The following is a 5,799-nucleotide window of genomic DNA, read 5'->3' on the forward strand; positions in this document are numbered from 1 at the left end:
CACATTTCTAAAGTGTTGACAACTAATCCAAATACAAAAAGAAGACAGAGCATTGTGTGGAGTCCTCAAGACGTACCTGCTGGCCAGGTTTGGTGTAAGAACCAGCCCTCCGAGACCTCAAATTATCCTGACCTGTTTCTTTCACAGGTAAGGAGACAAATGTCCAGGGATGGGGAGTGACTTGCTGAAGGTTGCAGAGCTGCTGACCACAGGAAGTTGTGATAGGCAGGGAGGCAAGTGAAGCACTTGGGAGCATCTGCTTGCCTTCTGGGGAGGCAGACGCCTCTCCTTCTCTCCCTGGTATCCTGGAGCTTCCCTACCCAGACTGCTGGAAGGAGGCTCTGAAAACAGCGGCCAGTGTCTAAGATCTAATTGTCATGAAGAGGTTGCCTGCATGTTCTCTGCATTAACCATGCTAATGGTTGAGCCTCATCCCCTTTTAGGGATTCAGTACTGAGAAGTGGAGCAAGACGAAAGGACAGAGCTGTGAAGCTGAAGGGGAAAGGGGCTTAGTCCAGAAGCCTTGGCCATGGCAGTCCGAACAGACCACCTTACAAGCCTATTAACTCTGCAGACAGACAGAACAGGGGTGAAAAGAGAGGAAGCCCCAGCAAAGAGCAGAGGAGGAGGCCTCGGAGCTATTGCCTGGGGCCCAGGGGTGGTTTGTTTGCCCACAAATCCGAAAGGGATGACAAGCGGATCAGCCGATTGGCTAAGGATGGCTTGTTAATTAGGAACTAAGAGCAGGCCTGGAAGCTCAGAGCTGTCTGCGGGTTTGTGGGAGTTTGTTTGCTTTGTTTTATTGAGTGGGTGGCTCAGGCCATCATGATAATAGAGAGCTGATAAACAGAGATAACACAGGAAATCATTTGGCTTCAGCTCAAAATGAGAGCTGGAGATGAGGATTTCAGTGTTGGAGGAAGAACGACAGCTGTTCTAAAGCCTGTGCAAAGCAGGCCTGGTTTCAGCTAGAACAAATCTCTGGGCCCAGGATCCCACCCTAATGCCCTCACTGGCTTCAGCCACCTACTCCTACAGCCTCCGCATTCACGTCCCAGTGGAAGCTGATAATCAGGTGTGGGGATGTATCCTTGGGGGAGCTGGTCTACTTCGGGGTCCTCTCTAAGAAAACAAGAACACAAATTTACCTAGGAAAGTGAATATTGATTTACAGTGAAAGAAATACATTATGATGAGAAAGAACCCTTGAAATACTGACAAGCCCCACAAATATCAGAAGAATGAGAAGATAACAGTGTTCGGATGAACCACTAGCACAGCTCTAATATGGGCTTCCCTGGTGGTTTGGTTAGTAAAGAATCTGCCTGCAATACAGGAAACCTGGGTCTGATTCCTGGGTTGGAAAGATCCCCTGGAGAAGGCAATGGCAACTCACTCCAGTATTCTTGCCTGGAGAATCCCATGGACAGAGGAGCCTGATAGGCTACAGTCCATGAAGTCACAAAGAGTTGGGTACAACTTAGCAACTAAACCACCACCACCACCTCTAAAATACTTTTTGCATTCTTTCCATGTTTTGGCTTCATCATCCTCTGGTTGTCTCTTTAAATGACAATAATTAGGTAATATGATTTTTCTAGAGAAAGGATCAGAAGAATAGGAAGGTCCATTTGGTGAAGACAAACAATTTTGCGTTCCTGTGTCTGAGGATTAGAAGTGTGCTCCATAGGCTGGTTTCTAGCTCTGTTCATTACCTCACTTTCTTCTGGTGTCAAGCACATTGGACACATTCTTCTAGTAATATGACCCTTGGCCTCGTATTTTCATGTTGTCAGTAAGAGTCAGAGGAGGAATATCCCTGGACGCCGTTTCCACACCAGAACAGCTGGCTGTAGCTTAATGTTAAATGAAATTAGCTAGAAATAATATACATCTATCCACTGTACTCATGCTAAGCGTAGCTTCAATCTCTGCTTAGCCAGAGTTCAAAACACCTGCAGCTCACCAACCCTGCCTGATGGGAGCATATTGCGGGGGAAAGAAACAGCAGTCACAACAGGTGTGGTTCAAGAATCCTACTTTTGCACATCTTACAATAACATCTGAGCATGTCAGCCATGGGCAGTGCCTCTCCTAGAGCCTTGGAAGAGGCCAGTGTGTGTCATAACCCAGGAACTTCATTGGCTTCACAGTGATCATACTTTCCCTAATATCTGGATCCTGCCACGCCTTTTTTTCTGCCTCTCCTTCATCTCACAGCTCCTCAGGTTTGGCAGAGTGGAACTCAGGTTTCCAGCCCTGACACAGCCTGGCTGTGTCACTTTCAGGAAACCACCAGTCCTGTCTAAGCCACAGCCCCCTTGACTGGTTGATGGGAAAACTCCAGTCACAAAGAGAAGGCAAGTTTCTCCTTCTCATGGGATGGAAGGCATACAAATGACCAACAAACACATGAAAATATGCTCAACATCACTAATTATTAGAGAAATGAAAATCAAAACTACAACGAAATATTACCTCACACCAGTCAAGAATGGCTATCATCAAAAAAACCCCACAAATTATAAGTACCGGAGAGGGTTCAGAGAAAATGGAACCCTCCCACACTGTTGGTGGGAATGTAAATTGGTGTGGCCATTTTAGAGAACAGTATGGAGGTTCCTTAAAGGACTACAAATAGAGCTACCATATGATCCTACAATCCCACTCCTGGGCACATATATCAGGAGAAATCCATAATCCAGAAAGACACATGTACCCCAGTGTTCAGTGAAGCACTGTTTACAACAGCTAGGAGATGGAAGCAACCTAAATGTTCATCAATGGATGAATGGATAAAGAAAATGTGGTATATACACACAACACAAAATGGAATATCACTCAACCATAAAAAAGAATAAAATGGTGCCATTTGCAGTGACATGGAGGACATATTGTCATACTAAGCAAAAAAGTCAGGCAGAAAAAGACAAATATGTGATATCACTTACAGGAGGAATCTTATTTACAAAACAAGAATAGAGTCACAGATATAGAAAACAAACTTATGGTTACTCCAATAAAACATTTTTTAAAGTAAAAAAAAAAGAGATGAGTTTGGAAAGGGAGCCAGGTCCACATAACACAGGGCCTTAGATTGAGGTAGGGAGACAGAAAATAGCAGTTTTATACAAATCAGGCTGAGAAGCCACTGGAACAAATTAGGACATGATAGAATCTTCTGTGAATTTTAAGAAGATAATGCTGTCTGCAAGAAGATTCTTTTTTTTTTTTTTTTAATGAAGTATAGGTAGCTCACATGGTAAAGAATCTCCCTGCAATGCAGGAGACCTGGGTTCAATCCCTGGGTCAGGAAGATTCCCCTGGAGAAGGAAACGGCAACCTACCCCAGTATTCTTGCCTGGAGAATGCCACAGACACAGAGCCTGATGGGATACAGTTCATGGGGTTGCAAAGAGTTGGACACGACTATGCTGTTAACACACACAGCTGATTTACAATATTGGGTAAATTTCAGGTGTTCAAAAAAATTGTTCAGTTATCATATATGTGTTCAGTTCAGTTCAGGTGCTCACTTGTGTCCAACTCTTTGTGACCCTGTGGCTGGCAGCATGCCAGGCTTCCCTGTCCATCACCAACACCCAGAACTTGCTCAGAATCATGTTGGTAATTCCATCCAACCATCTTATCCTCTGTCGTCCCCTTCTCCTGCCTTCAATCTTTCCCAGCATCAGGGTCTTTTCCAATGAGTCAGTTCTTCACATCAGGTGGCCAAAGTATTGGAGTTTCAGCTTCAGCATCAGTCCTTTCAATGGATATTCAGGACTGATTTCCTTTAGGATTGCCTGCTTGTATCTCCTTGCTGTCCAAGAGACTCTCAAGAGTCTTCTCCAACACCACAGTTCAAAAGCATCAATTCTTTGATGCTTAGCTTTCTTTATGGTCCAACACTCACATCCATACATGACTACTGGAAAAACCATAGCTTTGACTAGATGGACCTTTTTTGGCAAAAGTAATGTCTCTGCTTTTTAATATGCTGTCTAGGCTTGTCATAGCTTTTCTTTCAAAGAGCAAGTGTCTTTTAATTTCATGGCTGCAGTCACCATCTGCAGTGATTTAGGAGCCCAAGAAAATAGTTTCTCACTGTTTCCATTGTTTCCCCGTCTACTTGCCATGAAGCGATGGGACCCGATGCAATGATCTTCAGTTGAATTTTAAGCCAGCTTTTTCACTCTCCTTGTTCACTTTCACCAAGAGGCTTTTTAGTTCCTCTTCATTTTCTGCCATTAGAGTGGTATCATCTGCATATCTAAGGTTGTTGATATTTCCCCCAGCAATCTTGGTTCCAGCTTGTGCTTCATCCAGTCCAGCATTTCTCATGATGTACTCTACATATAAGTTCTCTGTCTATGAAGACTCTTTTATGTGGGTTTAAGAGTAAAGCCAAGAGATCAATCAGGAGACCATTGTGTCAGCTATGCTGAGAGATTATGGTGACTGGGCTGGGGTTGTAGAAGTGGAAATGGAAAGAAATGGTGGGATTCAGGATATAGGTTGGAGCAAAGCCAACAGAATTAATACTTGGAGGGAAATGGAGGATTCAGGATGAATTTTTTTTTTTTTTTTTTTTTTTGCCTGAAGATCTGGATAAATGCTGGTACCATGTAAAAGCTGAGGAGCTTTGAGGGTTTGGGGTTCCATGTTGGGGCATCAGATTAGGGAGATGAATTAGTCATTTACTGCTGTGAAACAAATTACTCTCAAACTTAGTGACTTTCAAAAACAATAATTATTTATGATCTCCCATAGTTTCTATGGGTCAGGCCTTTTGGAGAGGCTTAATTTGGGGTACTGGCTTGGGGTTTCTCTTGAAGTTTCAATCTTCTGAAGACTTGACTGATGCTGGACGGTCTGCTTTTAAGGTGTTTCTAATAACAGCTGAGAATTTGGTGGGAAGTCCCTGCTCCTCACCACAGAAGCTTCTCCACAGGGCTTCTTGAGTGTCTTCACAACATGTTGCCTGGCATCCCCCAGAGGAAGCAAGGTATAAGCTACAGGGTTCCTCCTGGCTTAACCTTGGAAGTGATACATGGTCACTTCTGCAGTATCCTAATTGTCACAAACTATTCAACATAGGAGGGGACTACACAAGGGCATGAGACAAAATACATGCTCTTTCTTTGCATGTGCGCTGGACTCCTTCGGCAGTAAATGACAGAAATAAAATGTGTTGGTTCACAGACCTGGAAAATCCAGTGGAGTACAGATGGCTGGATCTAGGAGTTTAGATGATGCTATCAGGACTCAGTATTTATTCTGCCCTTCTTGTGGCTTCCATTCTCACATGGATGAGCTCCTGAACATGCCAAGATGGCTACAGCCTCACCAGCTTTATATCCTTACAACGTCAATTCCAGCTGACAAGAGAGTCTTTCTTCCCCAAAGAGTTGAACAAAAAGTTCTGGGCCTGATGCCCCTTCCAACTGACCAACTTAAATCCTGGGTCCCACAGTGACCTCATGGAGATGGAAAGCAGGGCCAGACACCTCAAAGGGTTATTGATTAAAAGTGGGAGAGAGCTACTCCTATGCTCAGCAGACACAGGGTGGCTGAAATCAAGCGTTCCCCTTAGGGATCTCAGTCTAGTGGGAGACTAGATAAATAAGTACATGAATAATTAGAGTACAGGTGAGCAAGGCAGTGCTAGAGGGGGCAGAGTGTGCTTCCAGAGAACATAGGAAGGGCACATTAGGTGGGTTATGAAGGATGAATAGGGATTAATCTGAGGAAGGCAAAAGGGTGAAGGGGTTCCAAGCAAAAGGCACAGAATGAGCA

This window comes from Bos grunniens, chromosome 18 (assembly GCF_055505025.1).
Source record: "Bos grunniens cultivar Pamir isolate PY7600 chromosome 18, Bosgru_T2T1.0, whole genome shotgun sequence".
Classification (NCBI taxonomy): Eukaryota; Metazoa; Chordata; class Mammalia; order Artiodactyla; family Bovidae; genus Bos; species Bos grunniens.